Source organism: Etheostoma spectabile, unplaced genomic scaffold, assembly GCF_008692095.1.
Source record: "Etheostoma spectabile isolate EspeVRDwgs_2016 unplaced genomic scaffold, UIUC_Espe_1.0 scaffold271, whole genome shotgun sequence".
Taxonomy (NCBI): Eukaryota; Metazoa; Chordata; class Actinopteri; order Perciformes; family Percidae; genus Etheostoma; species Etheostoma spectabile.
Genome location: NW_022605575.1, coordinates 548498 through 555836, shown reverse-complemented (window position 1 = coordinate 555836; position 7339 = coordinate 548498). Strand labels below are relative to the sequence as shown.

The following is a 7339-nucleotide window of genomic DNA, read 5'->3' as shown; positions in this document are numbered from 1 at the left end:
TAATAATAATACATTTTATTTAAAGACGCCTTTCTTGGCGCTCAAGGACGCAGCACAGGGAATTCATAAATTAAGAACAGCAAAACAAATACTATACAACAGCAAAACAAATACTACACAACAGCAAAACAAATACTATACCATATGCATTTATTTTATAGACGGACATACAATTTTAAGTATTTTATTCATCAGTATGAAAGTCTGCATTTGTCTGTTAAAACCGAATTAGTCTCTAACAAGCCAAAATCCTTAATTTCCTCCTGTTGCCAACCCGGGTAGCTGTCTCGCGCCCTCTCTCATCCACAGGGACTACCAGGCTCATGAAAAGTGCTCGCGACGCGGAGCCCACCATTGGCTCCCGACTGCCGAGGCTGGGAGGCAGTGGCGACAGGGGGAAGGAGCCCGGACCGACGGACCTTTTTGGAGGAAACACCGAGAGAGAGAGAGAGAGAGAGCACCAGAAACCCGGACGAAAACCCGGGATTATAACGCTGTTTTTTATTCGATGTTTGGAGTTCCCAAACGGATCAAACCGTCGCTAACGTTCAACGTTAGCTGGAAGTTTTCGAGTGGAGCGCTGATGTGGTGACGCGACTCTTAAGCTAACGTTAGCTGATAGATTAATCATCTCAGCAGAGCTTTTGGAGACATTTCAGGATTTTTATACTCGTTTTTAGTGTTTTCGTAATAATGTAAGCTACATAGCTATGAGATATCATATCATGTTGTCTACTTTTATATGGAATACGGCGTATCCGTAGACAACTACCTGACGTTCTCGTAGCTAAGTTAGTATATGAAACTAGCTAGCGTTAGCTACCTAGCTGGCTAGTAGCTAACGGTGGCTAGCTGTCGACTTTTAAACCGACTTCAAGCCAAAGAATTCAGCTTCAAATTAGCTAACGCTAGCGAGGCTACAACTGTTTCCACGTCACCTCATCACATATCTAGCTACCTGTTGTGAAATGTTGTTGCTGGCGAGTTTACCTTTATTTTCAAAGATGGACGTTTGTTTTGAAAAGCAAAGATACACACCTTACTTCCAAATCTAAATATGCAATCATCGAATCACCATCTTACTTAATGCTAGCTTGCTAACGTTGAGTTAGCCGGCCAAACTTGGAGTACTGCCCCCTTGCTCACTTGATGTGGGTTTCACTTTGAGGCCTTGAGGAAATTATCCCTTTTTTCCACCGATAAGACCCTTTTCACAGCCTTAATGCAGCCCAGCCTCTGAATGGGATTTCTATTCTGAATCGCCCCCGGATATTTGTGAAAATTGCCTGTTGGAGTACCTGGAGTTGTCGACAATAACGTGGATTACAAAGCCAGTTGGAAGAACTATAATCATTAAAGGTGAGATACCGACGCATGTAAACATTAAACAACTGTATGCACACGTTTTGTGTTAGATGTGCCCAATCATATTCTCAGATGTGCAGACGTGACAGCATCACAGTGGATACCACTGATTTAACTGTACCTGTACTTCACTTTTTTGTCTTATGTTGCTCCATCACCACCATAACACTTTATTCTCAGTTGCAGGAATTGTTGCCGAATGTTAACTCACTGTTAATTAATTTTTAAAGTCCCATATGATGCTCATTTTCAGGTTTTCATACTTGTATTTTGTGTTCCTACTAGAACATGTTTACATTCTTTAACATTAGAAAAAAAAAAACACTCTTTCTCATACTGTCTCTTTTTTAAAGGCGCAGACACACCAACCCGAATATCGGCCGCCAGATAGTCTGGAGAAGTCGGTGACTCGAGTCTGTTCGGTGTGTTCTGTGCCGTTGTCAGTCGGAGGAGCCGTCGGCTTTAATTTGGGCCAATTTGACTTGTTGAATCGGCCAGCGGGCGGTCGGACTCAATCACCAATCCGATTGGTGGAGTGCTAGCCCTTGACCAGCGAATCCGTGCACTTATTTTAAAACACTTACCGAAAATGAAGAGTGTGAAGAGCGCAATGAACGCCTCTCAAAATCTGACAAATCTTTAGAACTTACCTTTGTTGATCAGACAAACAGATTCAGCAGCTGTGTGGCCCACTTCTCGCTTAAAATGTTTTCAGAAACAAGTTTTCGGTGAACTATTTTTGTAAAATACGAGATCGTATTCCAAACGAGCCGCCATTATGGTCTGCTTTAAAATTCGGGAGAAGCCGGACCCACGTGACGAGGTTGTCATTTTGGGTTTTCAATTTTTGGGAGAAAATACAGATTAGCGCCACCTGCTGTTATGGAGACATATTACGTCCCCCACACGTAATACGTTCGCTCAAGTCGGCGTCGCTTCGGTGTGTTCGAGGCCCTTTTGGGACCGACGGGAACCGAAAGATCAGTCCGATTAACTTTTCTGCTGATGGTCAGATGTTGGGTTGGTGCCTTAAGCCCCCCCGCCCCCCCCCCCCAGTAAAAAGCCCAGTGTGCTCTAATTGGTCAGTGTCCGCAGCATCCACGTCATTGCAGCCAGGGAATGACTGCAACAATGAAGGAATTCTGAAAGTCCAATATAATTCGAATAGTAAAAGAACAATATTATTTGAATGCTGAAATTACTATTCAAATGTGATTTTATTTATTTTTAATTTTTTTAATAAATATTGTTGGCTAACTTAAGCTAATCTCCCTCTCCCCCCCCCCCCCTTGGCCTACCAGCGTGTGAAAATGAAATGCTTTTGTCATGTCACGTACGATGAACAATACATTAGCGGGAGTGAGATGAGCAATATCTGCAGATGGAAATTAGCCTAAGGCTACAATCTGGCACATTTACATTTGTGAAAATGTTCATTAATATGTATTGTCCCCTTTTATTTTTTCAAATAAAAATAAAATAAAAAAGACAAGACAAGGCATTTTGAGGTCTTGAGATCATAGAGCTAATGGTACGTACTGCGTAACGTTGCGTAACAAGGGGGAGTGAAGTGCCGTGGCTGGGAATCGGAAAAACGATGGGGAATAGATTTAACATGAAATCTTTAAAATCCTGAAGTTGCCGCCCAGACGCACTGCGCTCTGACAGGAGCAGCTGTTAACAGACGTTTTCCTTTATCATTCTTTTCCTGTTTTCAGACTTGTTGAAGAGATGTGGGCAGTGTTGGGAGTAACACAATTGCAGTTGCGTATTCCTTTTTGCTGTAATGCAGTAATATAACGCATCACTAATTAAGTTTCGTTAATACTACTTGTTAGAATTCACATTTGTAAGTAACTTGCCCAACGCTGGATATTGGTATCCCAGAACGGAAGTTAAAACTATTCTGTAGCTTGCTTAACTGTTGTGGGTTTCACTGCCTCGTTATCTTCAGTTAGTTTTCTGCTACGCTGTGGAAGTTTAGCCCGTAACATGACATTTGTTTAAAAAGAGAGAGAGAGAGAGAGAGAGTGAGAGAGATCTATATTATTGCCTTGATAATATTGCTGTTACTGTGTATCTTGTTGCATAGCTGATGTGCAGATTGTTTGATATTACTTTTGCAGCCACGTGTTGATATTCAGGTTGTGTAAGGGCAATGTGCACAGACCAGTAAACAGACCGGCCTGTGGAGCTACATGCTCAGCTATTAAAGGTGTATTACACTCTGTTCGCTCTGTTATGGACATGTGTGTGCTGTAATAGATGTGGCTTATACTTAGTTTGTTATATGCTGGTGGCTATACTATTACGATTTGGTAAAAAATGTTCATAGTAAGTCAGATGCTTATTAATGTGTGTTATTATTTGCTTCTATGTCAGAACCACATCCAACTTCACATGTAATGTCAAAAACAACGTCATACTTAACTAGAGATGGTCCGATGCTCGAGCCGCGCCAAGAACGCGTGCGTGTTGGAAGCGTTTCCAGGCAAAATGGAATAGGGAAAGATGTTTATATCTAAGTTTGACACAAATAAATATTAATAAATGACATGTTGATATTCTGTAACCTAATTTGCCATCAATACTGCCGACATTGTCCAGAAACGCCACGCTCGCGCATTGCATCCAGTGTGTAGCCGGCCTAACCGGACACCCTACACCAGTTTTCAATAGTTTTACAAGCCTATTGCCTATATTTTTTGTGATATTATAAACACTGTTACTCTTTTTAAAACTATTTCAACTTGTGTGGGCCTATCAGTGCTTTCTGAACATACCGTGATAATACCGAAAACCGTGATAATTTTGGTCACTATGACCGTGAGGTTAAATTTTCATACTGTTACTTACTTGCCTAAGGACAGGTTGTTTTGGTTGTGCTTTGAAACATGATGTCAATGTGCTAACCGAGCACCGTTAGCCTTCACAACACAGCCGCTTCTGTACATAATGTTTAATTTCCGAGTTCTCTGTTGATGTGTTTGTTTGTGCTCACTGTGGAAAATGAATGTAAACAGAGCGACGTGCCAGAAAGCGCTGTGACGTCTTCTTCAAGGCCAGACTGATGTTGGAATTCCCTCTAGTGGACAAAACGTGTAACAAAAAACACATGCTGATGGTGGCGATCAGATGCCAACTCTCATGCATTGGCCTGGTCTCACACGCTGACACGCCACCCCCCCGATTTCTCACGCTGAAGTGTCAACCCGGTCTGTCAAATTTCTGAAAGATGAGTTTATCCATAGATCTACCTGTTGAGCCACTCGTGATCGACTAGTTGTGCTTTCAGAGACTGTGAGGGGGTTCAAGAGCGCTCCCTGTCTGTGGAATTTTCAAATTGTCGCAAATTGAGAACATTTTTTTCACGAGCCATCCCAGGCACGTTTCCCCGGCTTCAGGTATGAGCTCTGAGTATCACAGACCCGTCCGTTGCTTCAGGTATGAGCTCTGAGTATTACAGACCCGTCCGTTGCTTCAGGTCTGAGCTCTGAGTATTACAGACCCGTCCGTTGCTCTGTGTCCTCTCTCTCTGTAAAGATGGAGGTGAGCAGCGCGGCTGGTAGTGTAGCAACTTCAGTTCATTTTAGTGGACTCGCTCTGCTGGGGGCGGTGACTCGTTGCATCCATGCGTAGACCTCCGATAAAGAGCAGCGTACAGACACCTCTAAACTCTGTCAGAGACCAGAGACCCAAACGGACCTCTGTGTCTGTCAGACGGTCTGAATGAGATCCACCATATCAGCGGAGCATTAACACGCACAGCAGACTGCATTACAACTCTCCAAATCTCTGACAACAGAGATGAGAGGAGTTACATTTTGAATGTGCACTAGTTGTAAACATGAGCAGAATTCTGATTAAATACATTTGAGCTATATGAAGTTCAGGGGTTTATAAATGCAGTAAAGATACTGGGAAACGTTGGGAAATGAAGCACTGTTGTGCTTCTCTAACTTCTGCATCTCTAAATGTAACTGTAAGTCGAAAGAGAGAGAGAGAGAGAGAGAGAGAGAGGGAAGAAGTAGCTGTTGCTACTGTCATATGCTACTGTCTCTTCATGTGGCTCATTATGTTTGGCACATTGTCTGGGTCACTTCTTATATCATAAGAAGGTAATACAATGTGTAATCAAGTGATGACTGATTAACATTAATGTAAATACTAAATGCCCTAATACCTGTTGATACCACAAAACTGCAAAGGCTCTTAACCCCGCAGTTTTGCACATATCATGTAAGACTTGATTTCTCCATTTCTTTGCATAAAACTCTCCAGAAAGTGCCATTTAATGGCTTATTTTTCAAAAACAATTCCTGGAGGGAGCAAACACCAAGACTCCCCCCTCTCTAGGGAGAGCCCCTCATCCCCCCCACACATAACAAATCCCAATTTAAACCCTGAAGGATAACGGCACTGTGGGGCACTGGACAAAAGCCCGGTGTTAGGAGGCCGCTGCAGAGTTAGCAGTAGCAACTGTTGCGGGTGAAGTAAAGAAAAAGAAAAAGTACTTTTTGAAAAAGTGGCGCATTGTGGCAAAGGGAAAACAAGGGAATGGTTAGCCTACTCGGGTTGGGTGATGTCCCCTAAATTGGCAGTTGATCAAAAATACATTTAAATGCCCTCTGTAAATAGACAGTATTACATGCTGCCGCTGACAGGGGCAGTACATTACACCTTGACCTACTGTCACTTAACTACGGGGCCGTAAAGTCTAGACTCAATCAGATCGCTGGGATCTGCATAACGAGGGAACAGAGGAACGTTTAACAGAGCGACAGTAATAACCTAATCACCACGGTGGTGATGATATGATAACGTCCATCGGCCCATCCCGACAGCCGCCTACCTTACAGACGACCCGTCCATGCACTGTACTTACTGTCGCTCCTACTCGTCCTCGGAAAATAAAAACAATCTGTTGGTTAGAGGAACAACTAACCTTAAAATTAGAGGCAATACAAGACCACGAGTCATCCAAGTCTCATAACAAGGGCACTGCCGTACAAAGATGGGACCCCCGGAGCAGAGAGTGGCAATAAAGGCTTGAATTTTTTTCACATCACTTTTAATATGCTTATATGAATAAAATATGTATTAATAATACAAATTCAATAATGTAAGTAGGCAATTCAAAATATGCTAGTGCACTTTCTTTTGTACATTTTAATTTCAGAAAAAGCGGCTGGTAAAACATATAAGGTGGCTGGTAAAATTGGGGAAAGCCGTTGGGCACGTATTGTGGTGGCAGATAAATAGCGTGGTGTAATTAATAAAGTTACAAGAGACTGTTTAATGTAGTATGACTTTATTTTGGAGGGGGGGTGTTTTATTTTGTAATTGGGATTTTCTGTCAGGTGGGGGCTTTCCCTGTTGTGCTGCAGTTACGGTCATTTGGAAGAAGCACATGTTGTAGTTAACGCAGTCTCTATCCATCCATCTTTTGTTCATTCCTCGGGCCTTGCCAGTATATTTAATTTAATAACTCAAGGCCTAATTTAATGATATATCATTTGTCTTGTGCTGAATTTATTCATTTGTTTACTTGCCTGTATCTTAAGACATTTGTGCAACCTGCAAAGGGGAAATTAAGACTTTATTAATCAATGGTAATACAGAAAATACTTACTTGTATTTTGTTATGTGTTTATTTCGGTTTTACCTTTTCTTCATTAAAATTACCTGCCGAGTACCGTCTGTTCATCGGAGGGAAACGTCTTGAAGGAATGAGTTCAGCTTGCTGTTTCATGTCAGATGAGAACAGTATAAATGGCGAAACAATGACAAGTTTAATGGGTTAAAAAATGTATTTGGCAAGGCAGCTTTATTTGTGAAGCACATTTTAGCAACAGGGCAATTCAAAGTGCTTTACACAAAATCAGAAAAAAAAAAGCTCTTTTAACCTTATTAGTCTAATAAATTTAATCCTTGTGTTGTCCTCAGGTCAAACTGACCCGTTTCAAAGTGTTTT

The 7339-nt window shown here is 41.9% G+C and overlaps 1 protein-coding gene across 20 annotated transcripts in view; it reads left to right on the top strand.

Moving 5' to 3' along the window:
- The first annotated feature begins 310 nt into the window (after positions 1–310).
- The window catches only part of ppfia1 (PTPRF interacting protein alpha 1), a 57948-nt gene continuing 50919 nt past the window's right edge, over positions 311–7339 (top strand). For 13 of the 20 annotated variants that reach the window (XM_032510763.1, XM_032510762.1, XM_032510764.1 and 10 more), the window contains exon 1: positions 312–1359. The gene's annotated coding sequence lies outside the window, so the exon portion shown is untranslated. Of the gene's footprint in view, positions 1360–7339 lie in introns of all 20 variants that reach the window. The other 7 variants (XM_032510756.1, XM_032510752.1, XM_032510748.1 and 4 more) reach the window with 1 other exon arrangement.